Consider the following 27177-nt stretch of genomic DNA (forward strand, 5'->3'; position numbering starts at 1 on the left):
GTTCTATCTGGAGTACTTCTCCTCTCCAATTCTGTCCTGTGTGAATCTAAGTGTCTTCTCTCTTCTCTCCTTCTCTCTTTCAAAGGATTTATTGAGCATGGGAAACATGTTCCCCAGGACTACCTGACATGATGACTCTCTTGCTCTCCCTCAGTCCACCTGGCCGTCTGCTGCTCCAGTTTCAACTCTCTTTCAAAGGGATGAGCCCTAGGACCATGCCCCAGGACTACTTGACATGATGAAACATGCTGTCCCCTCCACCTGGCCTCTCTCTCTCTTTCAACTCTTCTCTCTCTCAAAGGGATTTATTGGAATGGGAAACATGTTTACATTGCCAAAGCAAGTGAAATAAATAATAAACAAAGGTGAAATGAACAATCTCTCTCTTTCTCTGTCTTTTCTAGGGAGTTTTTCCCCATCGTGCTCTCACCTGCATTGCTTGCTGTTTGGGGTTTTAAAGTCCAAAAGCACAGCCTACATATGATCAATCATTTTTACATGTTATTAATGACGTGGGACACACCAGTCAATATCAGATCAATTCAGGCCACATTAATTAGTCTAAAACCTGGGGCCGCCCATGCGTAAAAATGTACGATGTAAGACGCTTGGGACTAAAGAATCTGCTAAATGTCATGTTATTAGTATATTATTAAAGAGGTATTGATGAGGCAATCAGCCAGTCCCTGTGATATAACAGTCAATAGTTATTTATTGCCTGGGGTTCGGTCCCAAATGGCACCCGGTCCCTTTTATAATGCACTGCTTTGTACAAGGGCCCATGAGCGTCAAAAGTAGGGCACTATATAGGGAATATGGTGCCATTTGGGACGCAGACCTGGAAAATGTCAAGCCTGTTGGATGTCCTTCGTGAAACTAATAACCATTGATCCACACAGCACTATAAAGCCATGCTAAGTGACCTTGGTTAATTGAGATGACAGAACCCTAGTGTAAACAGGCCATGCCAGGAGCTCTCTTCCAATAATTAATAGATTAACAGTGAAGCCTGATTGGCTGATACATACCTACAGCCTATTACTATAAGGTATGCTGTATATCGGGTGTGTGCTATACAGCATAAACATAGGATTGAATTTACGCAATGACGTGACTTGCATTCATCCCGCAAACTGATGCTGCAACATGAACTCATCAATGGCATTATTTATCTGGCTGGACAGAGTGGCCTAATCTACATTTAGACATGAACTATTGACAGTGAATGATGCGAGAAGGTGATGATGAGGAGGAGGAGGAGGAGGATGACAATCAATATCTGTATGATATCATCAAAAGCAGTTACTTGGAAAAAAACAAGTGTGAACTTTCAGGGGAAAGGAGTCCAGACTTGACCTATAGTCAGAAGATGACGTTGGATGATGGTATGTATTCTGAATACGTAGTGTATGTTCTGCATGACCGTTAAGATGATGCCTCATCGTCGGTCATCATCACTAACATGGCAGACAACAAATCTTGTCAAAATAATGAATGAGCAGCAGAATATCAACTTACCGCTATGCTGACGGTGTCATCAGCTTGGAATGAGGGGATGAATTTGTCTCCACGAATTATTTCGGACTGATTTAGCGGACGGAAGCGACATAGCACCTTGATGTTACATTCTGCGCTAACATCGGCCATTGTGAGAAAGAAATCGGATGTGCCTCAGAAAAGGCAAAGGGGATTTAACTATAACTTACTTGTTCCCTTACACTATTTAGTCTTATCTATCATATGCATATCAATGCAGACACTCTTTTTTTAGATGGGCAAGTTGAGCCTTTGAAAGACGGATAATATCAAGCTTTTGTGCTTGAAATAAGATCAGTTTCGATCAAAATAAAAATGTAAATTAGGTTATGTAAATGTTGGAGAGTTTGCTTACTTCAAATAGACCAGAAAAACACATATATGTCACTATAACGTTTCTGCTAATTTGTCCATGCAGTTCTTTAGAATTGAAAGGTGAGAGTATTCCCGAGCGGATCCGGCTCCAGACCGTCGGTCAGCTGTTGTAGCGAGAGATGCAGGAGGAGAGATTTTTGAAGCATGAGCTTGCCGAGCGCTTTGCTTCACTGGCAGCTCTCTGGTCTTTTAACAAGCACGGGGCGTGGCCTGCACTGATCCAGGCAACGTTATTAAAGTGGTAGGCTATTCCCATCCCTCTCATCAGCACCACTGATGCGCTGAAGATGGAGCGGTTGCCTATGGACAATTGTTGTTATTGTATAATAGCCCCATCATGCGAATATGGTTTGACCAGTCAATCGTGGGCCCACATTCGTTAAAAATCGAACATATGTGGTATTACAGTGATTGACAAAGACGTCTACGATAGGTTATTTACAAGAGGACATGTATTAGGTAACTCACGCAGTCCAGACTAGTATAGTAATAAACTAGGCAAATATACGTTTTGTTGCAATGTTTTCCCTGGTTCATTCAAACAAAGGCTTTTAGGTTATGGCTATATTCCCTATGTCTATAAATAGACCAGACAAGGCAGCCTGCTGTCATGCTGTTCGTTCACATTCTTAGCGGCAGCAACCCGAAGGTTTATTTCTTACAATGTTTGTACAATTTCACCAAAGCACCATTGCAAATTGAATCAAGTTTAGGTGAAATCTCCAAAGTCGACCAGGTCCACTTTCCTGAGGTTTATGAAACTACAGCGCCGCTCGTCCACGCAAATCTCGCGAGATTGTAATGCTCGTCCGCTACTGAACAGTGGAGCTGTCAGAATACAGTTATTAAAATACAAAAGAAGCGCTTTATGTTAGCGAGTTTTTTGGCTACACAGGGTGAAAGGATCCCTTTTTTTGCTTGTTCATTTAGCTAGCGTTTTTCAAAAAGGACTAATAACTCTTATCCACAAGGTCCATCGTTATTTCAGGTATTTTTGTCACGTCTAAGGTTTTTTTGTCTACTCATCCACCGGCCTCGTAACCTCAACAATGGCTGATCCCAAATACGCCAATTTACCTGGAATCGTAAGTGTCCTGTTCGCTGGCTAGTTAAGTTCGCTTGCTGGCTAGTTTAGTTAGCTTGCTTTAGTTAAGTTAGCTTGCTGGCTAGTTAGCTGGCTAGTTAAGTTAGCTAGTTGTAGCTAGCTGGCTAGCCAGTGTCTCGTTATAGCTATCTGTCTCGATTAGATACTTGTAACATACTCTCTAGTCAAATCAATCACAAGAGGCAGGCTAGCTAGCTTTGCAGGCCTGATATCTAACCAGATAAATTAACAGGATCTATGTTAAGCTAACGCTTGTTAGTTTGCTACAGCAACGACACGTTAACTACCTCGCTAGCTTTAGTGCATTGAAATAGTCTGCATTTTAACAAACATAATTCAAGCAGCTCTCATCAAACATATATAATTAACCAAATAGGATTTGTTTAAACTGCTCATTGTTGTAACTATCTGTGATTTATAACTATAGTTATTCTTCCCGACAGCTAATTAGCTATAGCCTAACAGAGGCTAATCCAGCCCTGTGATTGAATGGGCGTTGGCCAGCTAACGTTAACTAGTTATCTTGATAACATTTCCTATGAGGGGTTGGGTGGGTCCACTCACTGGGTATTGTAAAATTAACAACCACAGTAAAGACACACAGCTAATACGGAAACGTATTTATTATTGTGTCCTTAATGTGTGTAAGACTGAGTGACTTGACAAAAAGTACAATCCTCTGAGAAGGTTCAAATTGTATCTGTCGTTAATTTTGCATTAACAAGTAGCCAGCTATGTCCATGTCATTTTGCTGTTATAGAATACGAGTCGTTGTCTTCCACAGGCGTCAAACGAGCCAGATGTGTATGAGACCAGTGACCTGCCAGAAGATGATCAGGCCCAGTTTGAGTCGGTGAGTGAAACATGGAGGGGAGGAGGAGGGAGGAGTTTGCTGCTGCCTCTTGATCCCAAAACACCGGTCTGTTGCTGATGTGGCTGAGTGTCACATCCTCTCTAAAAACACTGCATGATCCAGAGTTGCCCAAGATGTACTCTTAAGGAGCCTACCGTTATTCCTTAAAGGACCTTGTTATGTTCAGCTGTTGACTGGCTCTGGCAGCTAAAACAGCCAAATACTCCATCTAAACCAGCATCAATTCTCAATTGCGATACAGTTTTGGAAACGTAAAGCCCTTTACTTTCAAATCACATCCAAAATAATTTCATAACTGCTAAATATAAACTTACTGTGAACTGTTTTAAGTGGCTTTATCACAATTGCAGCTGACAGTATTTTTTTCCAGTGACAACAGGTTTCTGACTTCTTCCGTTACACACTGGTGTTAGGAGCATGTCGGATACCTTATTATCTCAGGTGGTCCCTCTGTCTTCTGTAAACACACACTGTAACATGGAGATATGGCTGTTTGTGAACACTCATCTTATTATTTAACATTTTATTTAACCTGGCAAGTCCAGTTAACAACAAATTCTTATTTGCAATGACGGCCTAACCCGGACGACGCTGGGCCTAACCCGGACGACGCTGGGCCTAACCCGGACGACGCTGGGCCTAACCCGGACGACGCTGGGCCTAACCCGGACGACGCTGGGCCTAACCCGGACGACGCTGGGCCTAACCCGGACGATGCTGGGCCAATTGTGCGCCGCCCTATTCGGACTCCCAATTTCGTCCGGTTGTGATGCAGCCTGGAATCGAACCAGGCCTGTAGTGACGCCTCTAGCACTGAGATGCAGTGTCGAAGTCGCTGTGCCACTTGGAGCTCAACACGCAACCTTCTGATATGAAAGATAAGGTCCTTATGCTTCCAAAACTGTACCTTATGCGATGTGTGTTAATGTTCAGACCAAGCATCGGGGCTCTTTAACAAAACTCTCCGTGTAATGGAACTGAACTGAGTGCTGATGAAGGGCTTGATCCACAGATGCAGATCAAGGATTGATTGATTTGCATCTCTGGATCATCGTGCTGTGTATCATGGATCAACTGTGAAGTAGATACCTACAAGTGACACCACCAATCCTAATAACGTTTCCCTCCCTCCCTCCCATGTCCCCTCCCTCCCATGTCCCCTCCCCCTCCCATGTCCCCTCTCTCCCTCCCCGTCGGTCTCGTTTTCCCTCCGATGTCCCCTCCCTCCCCGTCGGTCTCGTTTTCCTCCCCCTGTCGGTCTTGTTTTTCCTCCCTCCCTCCTCTCTCCCCACCCCTCCCTCCCATGTCCCCTCCCTCCCTCTGTCGGTCTCGTTTTCCCTCCCATGTCCTCTCCCTCCCCTCCTGGGACGCTAGTGTGTACAAGTAAGAGGTTATTTTTCTCTCATATAGTGGAGTTTACCTGCATGGGTTGTAAAATCCTTCCTGTCCCCTTTCCTCTCCTCTCTTCAAATTGTGTTGAAATGACTATCTGCCTACATGATGTGGTGATGATGATGTGCCCCATTGCTGCTGTGTGATGTGATGAAGTGTTGTATCCCTTGTTTCACCTGTTGCAAATGTAGCAGCACTATCACCTGACAAGACATTTTAGTTGGTCTAATAATCCTCCCACTATCATTTTGACATACACTTGTAGCACAAAGGATATTGAATCTACATTGTGTGTTTCTGTCTCTGTGTGTCTCTCTAGTCTGTCTCTGTGTGTGCGTGTCTGTCTCTCTGTGTGTGTCTCTCTCTGTGTGTCTCGGTCTGTCTCTCTCTGCTGTCTCTCTCTGAGGTCGACCGATTATAATTTCAACGCCAATACCGATTAATCGTACGATTTTTAAAATGTATTTGTAATAATGACAATTGCAACAATACTGAATGAACACTTATTTTAACTTAATATAATACATCAATAAAATCCATTTAGCCTCAAATAAATAATGAAACGTGTTCAATTTGGTTTAATTAATGCAAAAACAAAGTGTTGGAGAAGAAAGTAAAAGTGCAATATGTGCCATCTAAGAAAGCTAACGTTTAAGTTCCTTGCTCAGAACATGAGAACATATGAAAGCTGGTGGTTCCTTTTAACATGAGTCTTCAATATTCCCAGAGAAGACGTTTTAGGTTGTAGTTATTATATGGATTCTAGGACTATTTCTCTCTATACCATTTGTATTTCATTAACCTTTGACTATTGGATGTTCTTATAGGCACTTTAGTATTGCCAGTGTAACAGTATAGCTTCCGTACCTCTCCTCGCTTCTACCTGGGCTCGAACCAGGAACACATTGACAACAGCCACCCTCGAAGCAGCGTTACCCATGCAGAGCAAGGGGAACAACTTCTCCAAGTCTCAGAGCGAGTGACGTTTGAAACACTATTAGCGCGCACCCTGCTAACTAGCTAGCCAATTTCACATCACATCGTTACACCAGCCTAATCTCGGGAGTTGATAGGCCTGAAGTCATAAACAGCGTAGCTGCTGGCAAAATGCACGAAAGTGCTGTTTGAATGAATGCTTATGAGCCTGCTGGTGCCTACCATCGCTCAGTCATACTGTTCTAACTAAAAATTAGACTTAATTATAACATAATAACACACACAAATGCGAGCCTTAGGTCATTAATATGGTAGAATCCGGAAACTATCATCTCGAAAAAAAAAACATTTTATTCTTTCAGAGAAATAGGGAACCGTTACGAATTTTAACTAACGGGTGGCATCCATCAGTCTAAATATTCCTGTTACATTACACAACCTTCAATGTTATGTCATAATTACGTAAAGTTCTGGCACATTAGTTCATAATGAGCCAGGCGGCCCAAACTGTTACATATACCCTGATTCTGCGTGCAATGAACGCAAGAGAAGTCACACAATTTCACCTGGTTAATTTTTATTTTTTTATTCTTATTTTTTTTACCTTTATTTTACTAGGCAAGTCAGTTAAGAACAAATTCTTATTTTCAATGACGGCCTAGGAACAGTGGGTTTAACTGCCTGTTCAGGGGCAGAACGACAGATTTTGTACCTTGTCAGCTTGGGGGTTTGAACTTGCAACCTTCCGGTTACTAGTCCAATGCTCTAACCACTAGGCTACACTGCCTGCTAACCTGGATTTCTTTTAGCTAAATATGCAGGTTTAAAAATATATACTTCTGTGTATTGATTTTAAGAAAGGCATTGATGTTTATGGTTAGGTACAGTCGTGCAACGATTGTGCTTTTTTCGCAAATGCGCTTTTGTTAAATCATCCCCCATTTGGCGAAGTTGGCTGTCTTTGTTAGGAAGAAATAGTCTTCACACAGTTCGCAACGAGCCAGGCGGCGCAAACTGCTGCATATACCCTGACTCTGTTGCAAGAGGTGACACAAAGAAATTCATGTTAGCAGGCAATATTAACTAAATATGCAGGTTTAAAAATATATACTTGTGTATTGATTTTAAGAAAGGCATTGGTGTTTATGGTTAGCTACACGTTGGACCAACGGCAGTCCTTTTTCGCGAATGCGCATCGCATCGATTATAGGCAACGCAGGACACGCTAGATAAACTAGTAATATCATCAACCATGTGTAGTTAACTAATGATTATGATTGATTGTTTTTTATAAGGTAAGTTTAATGCTAGCTAGCAACTTACCCTGGCTTCTTTACTGCATTCGCGTAACAGGCAGGCTCCTCGTGGAGTGCAATGGGAGGTGGTGGCATGGCGTTGGACTAGTTAACTGCAAGGTTGCAAAATTGAATCCTTGAGTTGGCAAGGTACAAATCTGTCGTTCTGCCCCTGAACAAGGCAGTTAACCCACCGTTCCTAGGACGTCATTGAAAATAACAATGTGTTCTTAACTGACTTGCCTGGTTAAATAAAAGGTGTAAAAAAAATTTTTTTTTTAAATCTGCCAAAAATGTGTCCAAAAATACTGATTTCCGATTGTTATGAAAACTTGAAATCGGCCCCAATTAATCGGCCATTCTGATTAATCGGTCGACCTCTAGTCTCTTTGTGTGTGTGTGTGTCTGTCTATCTCGCTGTGTGCGTCTGCCTGTGTTTGTCTTGTTAAGAAGACAGTTCTGTTACTGTGTATGTGTTCTAACATCCCTTTCCCCTAACTCTACTCTAGCTACTGGTATACATGTTAACAGAAGCTTACTAACTAACTAACTAGCTATCTTTACTAACTCTACTTTGCTAGCAATACAAACACTGGGATCAGTACTGCAACACACCTTGACATTGTATGTCTCATCAAATCAGGTCTAAGCTGTCTTCTTTCTTACCATCTCACTCAGAAATGGGTTTTCCTCTGCCAATTTCCTCGTTCCACACACTACATAATGCTAACAATACCAGAGATTTAGACAAGAGGCTTGAGTTAAGAGCTCAGGGCCTATCATATAAAAGATATCAGATATTTACAATATATTCACAGTCACACACTGGATATAAAATGCATATTTTAGGCCTACCCCACCTGTGTGTATAATATTGATATGTGAGGTCAGCAGTTGATACATCACCATAGACCAGAGGCGTCAATCTCATTTTGCCCCGGGGTCCTAATTCGCTTTTCAATGAGGTCGGGAGGGCTGCACTGAAAAAGAGCTATATTTTCTCGCTGTGAAAAATGTGCCTAACGATGATGGGTCTGAGACTGAGAGAGAAAGAACAGAGACGTCGTAATGATCAGAGAGTCGGTCTCCTCGTGAATGTCTCCGGTGTCAGCAGCGGTCTGCCTCAGAACACTGGACTCGTTCATCTCCCCTGGCAGACTGCTGCTGTGCATGGCATGTGATAACCACATTAATCTGTTTCTCTTTCTCCCTCCCCTCTTTGTCTCCCTGTGCTCTTTCTCTAACTCCCCTTGGGAACCCAAGGAGCTGGTAAGAGCTTCACTGACTAACAGACTGACTCCCTTCCTTACTCCTAACATGTCTGTCTGGACTGTCACTACTGTCTGTGTCAGTGGTTGTTGATTGTTCCCATTTTGATTCATGTGAATAAATCATTTTGGAGCGTAGACACATTGACGACATCATCCCTGACCCTAGAGCACAGTGCCCTGAGGCTAGTCAGAATGATGCTTTTTCTCAGAATCACTGATTTTAAGGGAATCTGTTTCCTCAAATGAGCAGATGGAGAAAGCCATGGATTTATAATTGACTGAAGAAGCTAACTAGCTCATAGAGATTATGTAGAAGTCACAGGACCGAAGAAACTCTGAAACACTAGTTTATATAACCTATATATCTATAGCTTCTTTCATCAGTCAGCTGTGCAAGAGGGAGGTAACTTTCTCATGTAGAGCAGTGATTGGTCCCTAACTCCCAGGTCTTCTGGTAACTAGGCAATGCTGACTTTTCATTTCACATTGTGTTGTCACAATACAACCCCTTTACACAGTTAGTGGTGTTTTCCGTTTCATTTGTCACCAAAGAGCTCATTTCAAGATGATTGTGCATTCTGCGGAGCCATTCGGTGCTCAAGATTCTGAATGTTTTCTTTTTTCTTTTTTTCTTGATCGAATATTAAATCGACTGTCTTTGTTTCCCTCTTGGAATAGACCCCCTACCTCCTGATTTCAGATCCATTTCAATCTGTGTGTGTGTTCTGGTGTTGGTTGGTGTCTCACATGGGCCCTCTCTCACACTGTAGATGAAGTTGATGTCTCACTCATTGGATTGTATCTAATTGACTGATTTTTAACGACGTCTATTGTGTGAGAGCGTTTGTACACCGATCCATACAGGTATTCTGATGTGTAAGGGACTAGGTTCCCAGGTGGTATTGAATCAGCCAGTGTGACACAGAACCCATGGAGAGAGAAGATTGGCACAAATCCCCATCAATCATCAAATCTGATCTCCTTTCGAACCATTTTTGTCCTACGTATACTTTCAGCTCTTACATTTCCAATCCATTTTTCCTAGTTTTGACCAAGTCTCCTGTGGTGTCTCGTCATTCTTGATGTCTCTAACAGGAAGAGCTGTGCAGTGACAGCGTGGAGAGGATCGTGGTCAACCCCAACGCAGCCTACGACAAGTTCAAGGACAAGAGGGTCAGCACTAAAGGCCTCGGTTAGTATACCTTCAAACACCTGTATCTCAGTGAGTCGGGGCCCGTGCCGTGCCTCAGTGAGTCGGGGCCCGTGCCGTGCCTCAGTGAGTCGGGGCCCGTGCCGTGCCTCAGTGAGTCGGGGCCCGTGCCGTGCCTCAGTGCCCCGTGCAGTGAGTCGGGGCCCCGTGCCGTGCCTCAGTGAGTCGGGGCCCCGTGCCGTGCCTCAGTGAGTCGGGGCCCGTGCCGTGCCTCAGTGAGTCGGGGGCCCGTGCCGTGCCTCAGTGAGTCGGGGCCCGTGCCGTGCCTCAGTGAGTCGGGGCCCGTGCCGTGCCTCAGTGAGTCGGGGCCCCGTGCCGTGCCTCAGTGAGTCGGGGCCCCGTGCCGTGCCTCAGTGAGTCGGGGCCCCGTGCCGTGCCTCAGTGAGTCGGGGCCCCGTGCCGTGCCTCAGTGAGTCGGGGCCCCGTGCCGTGCCTCAGTGAGTCGGGGCCCCGTGCCGTGCCTCAGTGAGTCGGGGCCCGTGCCGTGCCTCAGTGAGTCGGGGCCCCGTGCCGTGCCTCAGTGAGTCGGGGCCCGTGCCGTGCCTCAGTGAGTCTTCTGGTGCCTTCTCAACCATTTTGGAGGAGAAGGTCCAAGGTCTCTCTGCTCAGACCTTATTCAGTGCACGAGGTGGAGAAGAGAGAAAGCAAGGAGTTGAGAAAGCGCAGGAGTTCGTCCTTGACTCAAATGAAATGTATTTATAAAGCCCTTTTTACATCAGCAGATGACCATGTGACCTCACCAGGAGGAACTCTGGGACTTTTCCCTGGTCATGTCATATAGCCATAGACGTGAGGCATTTCCTGAATTGGTTACAAACTAGAGGTGGCAGGGTAGCCTAGTGGTTAGAGCGTTGGACTAGTAATCGAAAGGTTGCAAGTTTGAATCCCCGAGCTGACAAGGTACAAATCTGTCGTTCTGCCCCTGAACAGGCAGTTAACCCACTGTTCCTAGGCCGTCATTGAAAATAAGAATTTGTTCTTAGCTGACTTGCCTGGTTAAATAAAGGTAAAAAAAACACACAAAAACAAAAAGACATGAAATGGTTATGAAAATTCCGGTTATCAGTATTGTCGCGGTGACGTTGAACCGTGCTGGAAATGTTCAAGAAGTACTGCTCCACTGAAATCATATTGAAAACAAACATACAATTAGCAGCACGATGTAGTTTTTTTGTGTGCAGAAACACTAAAATAATAACATTTAACATTAAAGATGGCGCCATGAGGTAAAAGTTTCCCTTAGTGCAGGTTTAACACAACCTTAAGCAAGCAAATCAAATGTCCATATAAAAGCAACACAAGTAAAGCAATGTGGATGTAAGAACAACACAACCATATGTCAACGCATCCAATGTGCAGGTATATGTCAATAAATCAAATGAACAGCACTGATTCTGTCCGTTCTCTCCTTCATAAAGAAACATCCTGTTATGTATGTATTTTTGTTCACTTGAGATTGAAATGTAAAAATGTTAGCATATTTACTTTGTCTGGTTGAAGCAGTGATCTGCGAGGGGAGACGATGTGCCCGCTGGCACTGAACACACTGATGGCATTCTGGTTGCTAGGATGCACAAAAGCTTCCTGGCAACGTGAGGCAGCTCTGATGCAGGGCCCCTTCCACCATACCAGTGGATCCTCTTCTGCTGGAATGGGAGGCAGAGACGGGTAGACCTTGATCTCTTCTTCACTCTGTCTTCTGGGGTAGTTGGAATCTGACCCTCTTCGCCTCTCTGCTGCCTTGTTGAGGTAATCTTTCTCAGCAACCCAGCCAGGCCTTTCCCCTCCGATGCCGCTGTGGGGGTGTTGGTGCATCGTGGTTCTTCCCTGACTTGTGCAGCTGCCAGCTTCAAGGCCTCCTGGACACAGCTGCCAGCTTCAAGGCCTCTTGGACACAGCTGCCAGCTTCAAGGCCTCCTGGACACTGCTGCCAGCTTCAAGGCCTCCTGGACACTGCTGCCAGCTTCAAGGCCTCCTGGACACTGCTGCCAGCTTCAAGGCCTCCTGGACACTGCTGCCAGCTTCAAGGCCTCCTGGACACTGCTGCCAGCTTCAAGGCCTCCTGGACACTGCTGCCAGCTTCAAGGCCTCCTGGACACTGCTGCCAGCTTCAAGGCCTCCTGGACACTGCTGCCAGCTTCAAGGCCTCCTGGACACAGCTGTCATTGTCAACTTTTTCAGGCTCATCTAAGAAGCTTATTTTGAAGCGGGGTCAATGAAATAAGCCATGTGCATGACTCTTTGTATCTGTTGTTAAGGTCTTCTCCCATTTACCCTTTCCATCTCCCTGATCATGGATGGCCTCCTGGACACTGCTCCCAGGTCAGGGATGGCCTCCTGGACACTCTCCCAGGTCAGGGATGGCCTCCTGGACTCCCCTGTCAGGGATGGCTCAACTTTTTCAGGCTCATCTCAGGGATGCTTATTTTGAAGCGGTCAGGGATGGCCATGTGCATGACTCCCCGATCTGGGATGGCTTCTCTCATTTACCCTTTCCATCTCCCTGATCATGGATGGCTCTGTATCGTCTCCCCGGTCAGGGATGGCTCCGTATCGTCTCCCCGGTCAGGGATGGCTCCGTATCGTCTCCCCGGTCAGGGATGGCTCCGTATCGTCTCCCCGGTCAGGGATGGCTCCGTATCGTCTCCCCGGTCAGGGATGGCTCCGTATCGTCTCCCCGGTCAGGGATGGCTCCGTATCGTTTTCCACCAGAACATCACGGGTGATGTGGTCCAGGACAGGGCTGATGGCTGACAGTGTCTCAGAGGCAAGTGCATCTATTAACTTTCTCAGAGGTTCAAGGAGCTGGCACAGTTGCTCCATGACACTTATGTCAGCATCCATTGGTCATCAGATGCCATGTTTCTCTTTATCCAGCCAGTGTCGCACAGACCGGTTGCTGTTGGCTGAGGAAACGCTCAAGCATCTTGTGTGTAGATCTTCATCTGGTCACCATATCATGGATCAGAGCCTTCTGTGGCATGTTGAGGGCAGCTTGCTTTTTCTCTCAGTTCTCTCCTTCTCTTCCAGCTCCGTGAGAAGCCTTGGACCAGATGACGACAGTGCCTTGACTACTGTGTCAACTCTCTGAAATTTTTCAGAGCCTTTGAGATGGCCAGTTTCAAATGATGGGTCAAAGCAGCCAAAGCCACAGATCTGGGACCTCTTCAAAAGCCTTGATCATGTTTGTTGTGTTGTCTGTGGTTATACAGACCAGGTCTTTTCTCATTAATCTCCCCATTCTTCCAGCATATTCTCTATTTGAGTAGTATGCAATGACCCCATGCACAATTTACATAAATACAAAATGAGTCTTAAGAAGACAGTAATTGCAATGAGCCCAACAATTGACATACATACCGGAGTCTTGTAGGGGGGAGTCTTGTAGGGGGGAGTCTTGTAGGGGAGTCTATAGTGTTTCTCCTGTTGGAACACTTTTTACAACCAAGTCGACTGCCGGATTTTAAATGAACAAAATATGTTGATTGGGTGACTGAACTACATAACGCGTTATCGTGTGAAATGGTAGGCAATTTTTAACAATGTTTTTTTTTTTTTTTCTGATAAAGTTCATTGCATCTGCCGTGTAGCCCAGTTTCATAATATGACCATATTTCCCAGCTGTTTGCCGTCGTTTTGAAGTAGTCACAAATAAACAGGCCTTATTTTAGGGTATTTTTCACCCTGCCAGCTCCTATTAGTTCTATTGAGCGCCGTGGCAACAACTCGCCTTCTGAACGTTCTCTTCCCAGCTTATTGTTCTATGTCACAATGCCTGTTTTGCTATTGTTGGTAACGAGACCTGCTCACTTTGTTTATGGTTAAAATGTAAACAACAACAAAATTACTCATGGAACTCTGAGGTCGTCCCATTGTTTCCTATATAGGGGAAATATAGGCAAGTCTGTCTATTTCGCCTAATATTTTGCAATGTGTATTTAAATGTATTTAAATTTAGATAAAAAATAAATAAAAAAAGTCAGACACCATTTTAATCATGAGAATCTCCTCTTTCTAATTCTGTGAGTCTGGGCAGCGAGCTCGTTTTTCATCGATCACCAGACCAGAAATAGTCAGACATTTTTAATTTTCCCCCCTACTTTCTCATTATGCAGACATAAGCACAGTTTGACACCATCGATGTGGATTCTACTTTCTACACAAGTAGTTTTCTTCTTCTTCCAGGTTTCGTCTGACGAACAGATTGTATTGGTAAAATTAAAAGGCATACATGTGCCTTTTAGGCCAAATGGAATTGTAAGCATCACTCCAGTGAACAACAGGCTCTGTGAACGTTCCATACATTTGCTATGGGCTCGCGCTAATGTTCCAGCTTAGCCAACGTTCCATTCCATTCATTTGCTATGGGCTCGCGCTAGTGTTCCAGCTTAGCCAACGTTCCATTCCATTCATTTGCTATGGGCTCGCCCTAGTGTTCCAGCTTAGCCAACGTTCCATTCCATTCATTTGCTATGGGCTCGCTAGTGTTCCAGCTTAGCCAACGTTCCATTCCATTCATTTGCTATGGGCTCGCTAGTGTTCCAGCTGTTCCATTCCATTCATTTGCTATGGGCTAGTGTTCCAGCTTAGCCAACGTTCCATTCCATTCATTTGCTATGGGCTCGCGCTAGTGTTCCAGCTTTCCATTCCATTCATTTGCTATGGGCTCGCGCTAATGTTCCAGCTTCCATTCCATTCATTTTCCATTCATTTGCTATGGGCTAGTGTTCCAGCTTAGCCAACGTTCCATTCCATTCATTTGCTATGGGCTCGCTCTAGTGTTCCAGCTTCGCCATTCATTTGCTATGGGCTCGCTCTAGTGTTCCAGCTTCCATTCCATTCATTTGCTATGGGCTTCCAGCTTAGCCAACGTTCCATTCCATTCATTTGCTATGGGCTCGCGCTAGTGTTCCAGCTTAGCCAACGTTCCATTCCATTCATTTGCTATGGGCTAGTGTTCCAGCTTCCAGGCTTCTTCCATTCATTTGCTATGGGCTAGTGTTCCAGCTTAGCCAACGTTCCATTCCATTCATTTGCTATGGGCTATGTTCCAGCTTAGCCAACGTTCCATTCCATTCATTTGCTATGGGCTAGTGTTCCAGCTTAGCCAACGTTCCATTCCATTCATTTGCTATGGGCTCAGTGTTCCAGCTAGCCAACGCTCCATTCCATTCATTTGCTATGGGCTAGTGTTCCAGCTTAGCCAACGTTCCATTCCATTCATTTGCTATGGGCTCGCTAGTGTTCCAGCTTAGCCAACGTTCCATTCCATTCATTTGCTATGGGCTTGTTCCAGCTTAGCCAACGTTCCATTCCATTCATTTGCTATGGGCTCGCTCTAGTGTTCCAGCTTAGCCAACGTTCCATTCCATTCATTTGCTGTTGTTCCAGCTTAGCCAACGTTCCATTCCATTCATTTGCTATGGGCTCGTGTTCCAGCTTAGCCAACGTTCCATTCCATTCATTTGCTATGGGCTAGTGTTCCAGCTTAGCCAACGTTCCATTCCATTCATTTGCTATGGGCTAGTGTTCCAGCTTAGCCAACGTTCCATTCCATTCATTTGCTATGGGCTCGCGCTAGTTTCCAGCTTAGCCAACGTTCCATTCCATTCATTTGCTATGGGCTCGCTAGTGTTCCAGCTTTGCAGCCAACGTTCCATTCCATTCATTTGCTATGGGCTGTTCCAGCTTAGCCAACGTTCCATTCCATTCATTTGCTGGGCTTCCAGCTTAGCCAACGTTCCATTCCATTCATTTGCTATGGGCTAGTGTTCCAGCTTAGCCAACGTTCTTTTGTTGTTTTTCAGCCTTAGGTGAGTTTTGAATGGTTCTGTTGTCCAGCCTGGCAATGGGTGAATAGAGTCTGAAGACACACGACGCACACAGCAGCAGAACAACGGGTAGCGTTTTTATAAGAGTAGGTAACACTGAAAAGCTTCAGTTTACATTATTGACAAGCTATTAGCAAAGTTAGACAGACAAACCTTGACATTTTCCACCATCCCGAAGCCCCCACATCATGCATTGAGCTAAAAGTTAACTTACCTTGCATACGCTATAAGGTAGTGGGTGGTGGTCACAAAGAGGACTCGAGATTTTGAATTGTTGCCCGCTTTTGCTGCGATTTTAAAAATAATATACAAATAATGTTGCATGTTCTGCAGACAAGGTGACCATCTTCGATTTTAAGTTTCCCTCAGCACTCTTGTAAAACCCAAAATACGACCACACTTCAGATTTGATCCTCTTAGAAGGCTGAAAAATCTCCCGAGCGCTGTCACTGCCTCCCACCATGTCTTCACACAAAACAAAACCCGCGTTGCTGCGCCTGCGTCAGACTGCCGCTAACTTTGGTTGCTGCTGGACGGTATTTCCGTGAGTTTTTCAAACCGCGGTAATCAAACACTGTTTAAATGGTAATTAACATTTGAAACGGTAATACTAATTGTCGGGAATTTTTACCGTGGTTTATCGTGAAACCGGTAACCGTTTCATCCCTATAACAAAACCGTCATCTGATATTCTTGTCTTTCCTCTAATAAATGTTTTCTCTCCCAGACTTCTCAGATCGTATCAGTAAGAACAAAAGAGTGGGCTATGAGTCGGGAGAATATGAGATTGTGAGTAGATGCTGCTGCTGCAATATTTCATATTGATTATTGTTCTATAAATAGTACCATTGATTCTGTTGGGACACACAAACCATCTCTGTGAAATCCATCACAAGACCTATTACATGCCCATTTGAATCATGTGGATAATGATTCAGCTGTTTATTTGAATCTTGTGGATAATGATTCAGCTGTCTGATTTGAATCTTGTGGATAATGATTCAGCTGTCTGATTTGAATCTTGTGGATAATGATTCAGCTGTCTGATTTGAATCTTGTGGATAATGATTCAGCTGTCTGATTTGAATCTTGTGGATAATGATTCAGCTGTCTGATTTGAATCTTGTGGATAATGATTCAGCTGTCTGATTTGAATCTTGTGGATAATGATTCAGCTGTCTGATTTGAATCTTGTGGATAATGATTCAGCTGTCTGATTTGAATCTTGTGGATAATGATTCAGCTGTCTGTTCTGACGCTTCAGTGTATGTTAACTCTGTTTCTTCCCCTCTCTCTCCATGCCTGTCTAGTTGGCGGAGGGCTGTGGGGTGAAGGAAACCCCCCAGCAGAAGTACCAGCGACTGGTTAATGAGATCCAGGAACTCAGTCAGGAGGTGGAGACCATCCAGGTAAAACCCCTAAACTGCCCGGGTCAGACAGGTGCCAAACAACCCCTACACCCTAAACCGCCCGGGTCAGAACGGTGCCAAACAACCCCTACACCCTAAACCACCCGGGTCAGACGGGAGGTGCCAAACAATCCCTACACCCTAAACCACCCGGGTCAGACAGGAGGTGCCAAACAATCCCTACACCCTAAACCACCCGGGTCAGACGGGAGGTGCCAAACAACCCCTACACCCTAAACCACCCGGGTCAGACAAATACTCCCAAAACCCTAGTGTTAGCCCCCACCCGCACTTACGCCCTGGGGTTAGCCCCCCTGGGGTTAGCCCTTACGCCGTAGCCCCTAGCCCTTACGCCCTAGCGTTAGCCCCCTACGCCCTAGCGTTAGCCCCCTACGCCCTAGCGTTAGCCCCCGACGCCCTAGCGTTAGCCCCCGACGCCCTAGCCCCCTACGCCTTATGCCCCAGCGTTAGCCCCCGAAGTTGACGCCCTAGCGTTTTAGCCCCCGACGCCCTAGCGTTAGCCCCCATCTTTACGCCCTAGCGTTAGCTCCCCAGCCCTTATGCCCTAGCCTCTACAAACCTGTGTACATATGGCTACAATAGAGGGTCGATAGTTGAAGCTGCCTTCAGAATGTTTTAGTTTTTATCCCCCTGAATCTTCCTGATTAGTCTCCCAGGATTCCTGGGGCCCATCTTTATACCCCAGTGACCTCTACCCACCTCCAAACCGCCCATCTTTATACCCCAGTGACCTCTACCCACCTCCAAACCACCCATCTTTATACCCCAGTGACCTCTACCCACCTCCAAACCACCCATCTTTATACCCCAGTGACCTCTACCCACCTCCAAACCACCCATCTTTATACCCCAGTGACCTCTACCCACCTCCAAACCACCCATCTTTATACCCCAGTGACCTCTACCCACCTCCAAACCACCCATCTTTATACCCCAGTGACCTCTACCCACCTGACTCCAAACCACCCATCTTTATACCCCAGTGACCTCTACCCACCTCCAAACCACCCATCTTTATACCCCAGTGACCTCTACCCACCTCCAAACCACCCATCTTTATACCCCAGTGACCTCTACCCACCTCCAAACCACCCATCTTTATACCCCAGTGACCTCTACCCACCTCCAAACCACCCATCTTTATACCCCAGTGACCTCTACCCACCTCCAAACCACCCATCTTTATACCCCAGTGACCTCTACCCACCTCCAAACCACCCATCTTTATACCCCAGTGACCTCTACCCACCTCCAAACCACCCATCTTTATACCCCAGTGACCTCTACCCACCTCCAAACCACCCATCTTTATACCCCAGTGACCTCTACCCACCTCCAAACCACCCATCTTTATACCCCAGTGACCCCTACCCACCTCCAAACCAGTGGTTGTCATTTCCCTGTGTGCTGATCACATCTGTCTATGCTCCTCTACTCCCCTCAGGCGACCACATACGGGACAGCAGTTCAGAGGAGCGTCTGACTCCTGTCGTCCTCGCTCAGCAGGCTGCACAGCTCAAACAGCAGCTGGTCTCTGCCCACCTGGACTCACTGCTGGGACCACAGGCACATATTAAAACCACCCATGACCCAGATGGAGCACTGGCCAAGTAAGAGAGGGAGGGGGGGCACCACCTAACCTGTCTAAATGTCTACCGCATCGTAGCACTCCTCATCTGTAGCCATGAAAATCATTGAATGGCTGGTGACGTCTCACATCAACACCATCATCCCAGACACCCTGCATCCACTCCAACTCACATATGGCCCCAACAGATCCACAGATCACACAATATCTATTGCTGACCCAGATGGAGCACTGGCCAAGTAAGAGAGGGAAGGGGGGGGGGGGGCACCAAGGTAACCTGTCTAAATGTCTACCGCATCCCACTCAACAGATCCACAGATCACACAATATCTATTGCCCTCCACACCTCACATCAACAGATCCCCAGATCACACAATGGATCCACTCCAACTCACACCGCCCCAACAGATCCACAGATCACACAATATCTATTGCTCTCCACACACTGCCCTTTCCCACTTAGACAAGGGGAACACCTACGTGAGAATACTGTTCATTGACTACAGCTCAGCGTTCAACACCATAGTGCCCATGAAGCTCATCACTACGCTAAAGACCCTGGGACTAAACACCTCCCTCTGGACTTCCTGATGAGGCACCCCCCAGGTGGTGATGGTAGGCAACAACACATCCGCCACGCTGACCCTCTAACACAGGGCGCCCCCCAGGGGTGCGTGCTTAGTCCCCTCCTGTACTTCCTGTTCACCCATGACTCCATCACCATCATTAAGTTTGCGAACAAAATTATGGTGGTAGGCCTGATCACCAATGACGATGAGACAGCCTATAGGGAGGAGGCCTGGCAGTTTGGCGCCAGAACAATAACCTCTCCCTTAACGTCAGCAAGACAAAGGCGCTGATTGTGGTCTACAGGAAATGGAGGGCCGAGCACGCCCCAATTCACATCAACGGGCCTGTAGTGGAGCGGGTCTCCTTCGCATAGAGTTGATCAGGCTGTTGATTGTGGCCTGTGGAATGTTGTTCCCACTCCTCTTCAATGGCTGTGTGAAGTTGCTGGATATTGGCGGGAACTGGAACATGCTGTCGATCCAGAGCATCCCAAACATGCTCAGTGGGTGACTTGTCTGGTGTGTATGCAGGCCATGGAAGAACTGGGACATTTACAGCTTCCAGGAATTGTGTACAGATCCTTGTGACATGGGGGGTGGAGGCAGATGAATGGCAAGACAGTGGGCCTCAGGATCTAGTCGCTGTATCTCATAACCCCACGGCACCATGGGAAATTCTGTTCACAACGGTGACATCCAGTAAACTGCTCGCCCACACGACGCAATGCAGTTGTGAGGACGGTTGGACATACTGCTAAATTCACTAAAACCCCCGTCTGTCTCTTATTCAACCCCCCCCGTCTGTCTCTTATTCAACCCCCCCCCCGTCTGTCTCTTATTCAAACCCCCCCCCCGTCTGTCTCTTATTCAATCCCCCCGTCTTGTCTCTTATTCAACCCCCCCCCCGTCTGTCTCTTATTCAACCCCCCCCCGTCTGTCTCTTATTCAACCCCCCCCTGTCTGTCTCTTATTCAACCCCCCCCTGTCTGTCTCTTATTCAACCCCCCCACCCCGTCTGTCTCTTATTCAAACCCCCCCCTGTCTCTTATTCAAACCCCCCCGTCTGTCTCTTATTCAAACCCCCCCCCGTCTGTCTCTTATTCAAACCCCCCCGTCTGTCTCTTATTCAACCCCCCCCCCGTCTGTCTCTTATTCAACCCCCCGTCTGTCTCTTATTCAACCCCCCCTCTGTCTCTTATTCAACCCCCCCCCGTCTGTCTCTTATTCAACCCCCCGTCTGTCTCTTATTCAAACCCCCCGTCTGTCTCTTATTCAAACCCCCCGTCTGTCTCTTATTCAAACCCCCCCCGTCTGTCTCTTATTCAAACCCCCCCGTCTGTCTCTTATTCAAACCCCCCCCCCGTCTGTCTCTTATTCAAACCCCCCCGTCTGTCTGTCTCTTATTCAAACCCCCCCTGTCTCTTATTCAAACCCCCCCCGTCTGTCTCTTATTCAAACCCCCCGTCTGTCTCTTATCCTAACCCTTATGTGCCTTTTTTAACCCCCCCCCTCTGTCTCTTATTCAACCCCCCCCCCAACCCCCTCTGTCTCTTATTCAACCCCCCTTCTCCTCTCCTTATTCAACCCCGTCTGTCTCTTATTCAAACCCCCCTCTCCTCTTATTCTCTCCTTTCCTCTCTCCTTTCCCCCCCTCCTCTCTTATTCAACCCCCCCGTCCTGTCTCTTATTCAACCCCCCCCCGTCTCCTCTCTTATTCCTGCAGACGCCTGTTAACCCAGCTGGAGGCTGTCTCTACAGGGGAGGGGAAGGCCCCAGCAGCTAAAGGTCCTGAACGGTGTGGTGTTGTCTGAGCTTAGAGCAGGAGAAGTTCAAGACGCTGCCAAGGTAAGGAGCCCAGGGCAATGGGACTGTGTGGAAAGGGGTCCCCAACTGCACTGTGTGTGTGTGTGTGGTCCTAACAACGTGTGTCTGCATCTGCACATTTTCAGTCCTTGGTCAATTCTGTGTCACTTGTTTACCCAGTTTTCATTCATTCACGCCTCCTCTCCATCCTCTGTGTTAAGATGGCAGAGTTGGAGAAGCCTTTCAGAGCTGGAGACTGCTGTTTCTGGATCAGACAAACCGGGACCTCTGAGTCTCCAGTCTCTGGTGAGTCTCTTCTGTCTCCCACCATGGTCCAGTTCAGTTGGTCAAAACGGGATACTTTTTTTAATTTTGTCAACTGACCTCAATCAATCCAATTTGTTCATAAAACATTTTTTTGGGGGGGTTTGAATGATCCACAATGTCAGAAAGTACAGTTAACCCTGCCCTGATCATCAATCACTTTTAGTCCTGAGACTGAGTCTCTCTCTCTCTCCTTTCTCCTCTCCTCTCTCTCTCGGTCTTCTCCTCTCTCCTTTCCTTCTCTCCTTTCTCTCTCCTTTCTCCTCTCTCTCTTTCTCCTTTCTCCTTCTCCTCTTCTCCTCTCTCTCTCTCTCTCTCCTTTCTCTCTCCTCTCTCTCTCTCTCTCCGCTCCTGCAGACTCTGTCCTGGAGGACACTATGGAGCTTCTGCAGGCCAGTCAGGGGCAGCCACTCTGGACCAGGGGAAGCCAGGCTGCAGCTAAAGGTCAGAATCATGACGGTGTGGTGTTGTATCAGAGCTACACAATCAATGTTCCAGAGCAGGAACACTTGGTTTATTTCACTTTTGTAATATTATCCCAGGGCAATGGGACTGTGTGGAAAGGGCCCCCAACTGCATTGTTGTATTGAATTGAACACCCAAGGACAGATGGGCTGTATTTTTGTGCTTGTTATACTGCAAAAAGTGAACACGGTTATCAATGTCTGTGTTTTTTTCTCTGTGTAGAGCTGAATGAGATTCACACAAAGCAACCATGAAGATGCTGGCACACAGAACAAGGTTAGTCCAGCTTTTTATATTGAGGTTTAGCAGGAAGTAAATGTAAGAGTTTTTATATGACATCTTATTTCACACAGCTGGTTATCCCTGTGGCCAGGAGGTTTTCCTGGATGGCAGAGAACTACTCGGCTGGAACAGTAGTCATCTCCTGTAGATGTAACCGGGACAATGGTCATCTCCTGCTGGGGTGCAGGAGGCAGTCTCATGGTGAGTCATCTCCTGTAGATGTAACCCACAATGGTCCAGTTCAGTTGGTCAAAAACGGGATACTAGTTTTTATTTTGTCAACTCCACCGACTAATCATCTCCTGTAATTTGTCCTCCACCGAAAACACAATCCTCCACCGACAGTTTTTTCATCTCCTGTAGATGTAACCTGGACAATCCTCCACCGACAGTAGTCATCTCCTGTAATGTGACCACAATGTCCACCAACAGAGTCATCTCCTGTAGTCCCTCCACCGACAGTAGTCATCTTAGTCCTCCACCGACAGTAGTCATCCCTGTAGATGTAACAATCCTCCACCGACAGTAGTCATCTCCTGTAGATGTAACCTGGACAATCCTCCACCGACAGTAGTCATCTCCTGTAGATGTAACCCTGACAATCCTCCACCAACAGTAGTCATCTCCTGTAGATGTCCTGGACAATCCTCCACCGACAGTAGTCATCTCCTGTAGATGTAACTGTCTCCACCAACAGTAGTCATCTCCTGTAGATGTAACCGGGACAATCTCTCCACCGACAGTAGTCATCTCCTGTAGATGTAACCTGGACAATCCTCCACCAACAGTAGTCGCTCCTGTAGATGTAACCTGGACAATCCTCACCCGACAGTAGTCATTTCCTGTAGATGTAACCTGGACAATCCTCCACCAACAGTAGTCATCTCCTGTAGATGTGACCGGGACAATCCTCCACCAACAGTAGTCATCTCCTGTAGATGTAACTCGCAATCCTCCACCGACAGTAGTCATCTCCTGTAGATGTAACCTGGCTCCTCCACCGACAGTAGTCATCTCCTCTAGATGTAACGGGACAATCCTCCACCAACAGTAGATGTAACCTGGACAATCTGTCTCCAGGACACTATGGAGCTTCTTCAGTCATCTCCTGTAGATGTAACCACTCTGGACCAGGTAGTCATCTCCTGGCTGCAGGTACCGACAGTAGTCATCTCCTGTAGATTAGCAGAATCCTCCACCGACAGTAGGTAGATGTAACACTGACCTTGTAGTCATCTCTGTAGATGTAACCGCAATCACCGACAGTGTTCCACAACCTCTGACAGAGTCACTTGGATTAACCTTCCTCACTTTTCCTGTAGATGTTATCTACAATTCCACCAACAGTGCTTTGTAGATAATGTTAACATGTAGTTTCCTGTAATGTAACCACTACAATCCTCCACCGACAGTAGATGTAACCGGGACAATCCTCCACCGACAGTAGTCATCTTTTGTAATATTATCCTGTAGATGTAATTGAATTGTATTCTGGGACAGATTGGCTGACAGTATTTTTGTGATGTTATACTGCAAAAAGTGAACACAGTTATCTCCTTGTTTGTGTTTTCATCTGTGTAGATGTAACCTGGAAAGATGAATGAGATTGCGAAGCACAAAGTAACAACCATTGAAGATGCTGGCAATCACAGAACAGTAGTTAGTCCAGCAATCCTCCACCAACAGTTTATCTCCTGTAAGGACAATCCTCCACCGACAGTAGTCATCTCCTGTAACCGGGACAATCCTCCACCAACAGTAGTCATCTCCTTAGATGTAACACAATCCTCCACCGACAGTAGTCATCTCCTGTAGATGTAACCTGGACAATCCTCCACCAACAGTAGTCGTCTCCTGTAGATGTAACCTTAATCCTCACCCGACAGTAGTCATTTCCTGTAGATGTAACCTGGACGATCCTCCACCGACAGTAGTCATCTCCTTAGATGTAACCGGGACAATCCTCCACCAACAGTAGATGTAACCTGGACAATCCTCCACCGACAGTAGTCATCTCCTGTAGATGTAACCAGGAGACAATCCTCCACAACAGTAGTCATCTCCTGTAGATGTAACCTGGACAATCCTCCACCGACAGTAGTCATCTCCTGTAGATGTAACCTGGACAATCCTCCACCGACAGTAGTCATCTCCTGTAGATGTAACCTGGACAATCCTCCACCGACAGTAGTCATCTCCTGTAGATGTAACCGGGACAATCCTCCACTGACAGTAGTCATCTCCTGTAGATGTAACCTGGACAATCCTCCACTGACAGTAGTCATCTCCTGTAGATGTAACCGGGACAATCCTCCACCGACAGTAGATGTAACCTGGACAATCCTCCACCAACAGTAGTCATCTCCTGTAGATGTAACCGGGACAATCCTCCACCGACAGTCTCCTGATGTAACCGGAACAATCCTCCACCGACAGTAGATGTAACCTGGACAATCCTCCACCAACAGTAGTCATCTCCTGTAGATGTAACCGGGACAATCCTCCACCAACAGTAGATGTAACCTGGACAATCCTCCACCAACAGTAGTCATCTCCTGTAGATGTAACCGGGACAATCCTCCACCGACAGTAGTCATCTCCTGTAGATGTAACCGGGACAATCCTCCACCAACAGTAGTCATCTCCTGTAGATGTAACCGGGACAATCCTCCACCGACAGTAGTCAGTAGATGTAACCTGGGACAATCCTCCACCAACAGTAGTCATCTCCTGTAGATGTAACCTGGACAATCCTCCACCAACAGTAGATGTAACCTGGACAATCCTCCACCAACAGTAGTCATCTCCTGTAGATGTAACCGGGACAATCCTCCACCAACAGTAGATGTAACCTGGACAATCCTCCACCAACAGTAGTCATCTCCTGTAGATGTAACCGGGACAATCCTCCACCGACAGTAGTCATCTCCTGTAGATGTAACCGGGACAATCCTCCACCAACAGTAGATCTCCTGTAGATGTAACCGGGACAATCCTCCACCGACAGTAGATGTAACCGGGACAATCCTCCACCGACAGTAGATGTAACCGGGACAATTCTCCAATCCTCCACCGACAGTAGATCATCTCCTGTAACCGGGACAATCCTCCACCGACAGTAGATGTAACCGGGACAATTCTCCACCGACAGTAGTCATCTCCTGTAGATGTAACCGGGACAATCCTCCACCAACAGTAGATGTAACCGGGACAATCCTCCACCGACAGTAGATGTAACCGGGACAATCCTCCACCGACAGTAGATGTAACCGGGACAATTCTCCACCGACAGTAGATGTAACCGGGACAATTCTCCACCGACAGTAGATGTAACCACCGACAGTAGATGTAACCGGGACAATCCTCCACCGACAGTAGATGTAACCGGGACAATCCTCGAACTCTGCCGTCTGTTTACCCCTAACCGTATCATTATTGCGTGTGTTATTTTCATCCACAACGTGTTCCTTGTTGTCTCCGTCTGTCAGGTGTCTCAGCTGTATGACGTGGTGCAGAAGTGGGACGCCATGGCAACCTCTCTGCCCCAGGTGGTGCAGAGGCTCATGGCTGTCAAGGAGTTGCATGAACAAGGTAATCACCTGTCAATCACCTGACCTGGCTCAGAAACATGCTAACCTGTCAATCACCTGGCTTTCAGACCTGGCTCAGAAACATACGTTACAATTAGAAAAAAGAAAAAAAATGTGCACATTTAACTGCAGGTGTGGAAGTTATAAAAATGAATTTAAAGGAACAAGTAATGTCCACAATGCTGATATGCTTTTAAAATGTGGGTGGTCTGACTCTTTCTCTGTAGCCGTGTGGGGGGTCTGACTCTCTCCGTGTGGGGGGTCTGACTCTCTCTGTAGCCGTGTGGGGGTCTGACTCTCTCTGTAGCCGTGTGGGGGGTCTGACTCTCTCTCTGAGCCGTGTGGGGGGTCTGACTCTCTCTGTAGCCGTGTGGGGGGTCTGACTCTCTCTCTGTAGCCGTGTGGGGGGTCTGACTCTCTCTCTGTAGCCGTGTGGGGGGTCTGACTCTCTCTGTAGCCGTGTGGGGGTCTGACTCTGTAGCCGTGTGGGGGTCTGACTCTCTCTCTGTAGCCGTGTGGGGGGTCTGACTCTCTCTCTGTAGCCGTGTGGGGGTCTGAGCGTAGCCGTGTGGGGGGTCTGACTCTCTCTCTGTAGCCGTGTGGGGGGTCTGACTCTCTCTCTGTAGCCGTGTGGGGGGTCTGACTCTCTGTAGCCGTGTGGGGGTCTGACTCTCTCTGTAGCCGTGTGGGGGGTCTGACTCTCTCTGTAGCCGTGTGGGGGTCTGACTCTCTCTGTAGCCGTGTGGGGGGACTCTGAGCCGTGTGGGGGGTCTGACTCTCTCTGTAGCCGTGTGGGGGTCTGACTCTCTCTGTAGCCGTGTGGGGGGTCTGACTCTCTCTGTAGCCGTGTGGGGGGTCTGACTCTCTCTCTGTAGCCGTGTGGGGGTCTGACTCTCTCTCTGTAGCCGTGTGGGGGGTCTGACTCTCTCTCTGTAGCCGTGTGGGGGGGGGGGTCTGACTCTCTCTCTGTAGCCGTGTGGGGGGTCTGACTCTCTCTCTGTAGCCGTGTGGGGGGTCTGACTCTCTCTCTGTAGCCGTGTGGGGGGTCTGACTCTCTCTCGTGTGTAGCCGTGTGGGGGGGTCTGACTCTCTGTAGCCGTGTGGGGGGTCTGACTCTCTCTCTGTAGCCGTGTGGGGGGTCTGAGCCGTGTGGGGGGTCTGACTCTCTCTCTGTAGCCGTGTGGGGGGTCTGACTCTCTCTCTGTAGCCGTGTGGGGGTCTGACTCTCTCTCTGTAGCCGTGTGGGGGGTCTGACTCTCTCTCTGTAGCCGTGTGGGGGGACTCTCTCTCTGTGGGGGGTC

General features: G+C 47.1%; 2 pseudogenes; one reads left to right on the forward strand and one right to left on the reverse strand.

Annotated features, from left to right (window-relative positions):
• The window catches only part of LOC135530120 (kinesin heavy chain-like), a 184497-nt pseudogene extending 182470 nt beyond the window's left edge, over positions 1-2027 (reverse strand).
• Positions 2028-2708: 681 nt separating this feature from the next.
• LOC135540404 (dynactin subunit 2-like) overlaps positions 2709-27177 on the forward strand; it is a 31575-nt pseudogene continuing 7106 nt past the window's right edge.

This window comes from Oncorhynchus masou, chromosome 5 (genome assembly GCF_036934945.1).
Source record: "Oncorhynchus masou masou isolate Uvic2021 chromosome 5, UVic_Omas_1.1, whole genome shotgun sequence".
NCBI classification, from domain to species: domain Eukaryota; kingdom Metazoa; phylum Chordata; class Actinopteri; order Salmoniformes; family Salmonidae; genus Oncorhynchus; species Oncorhynchus masou.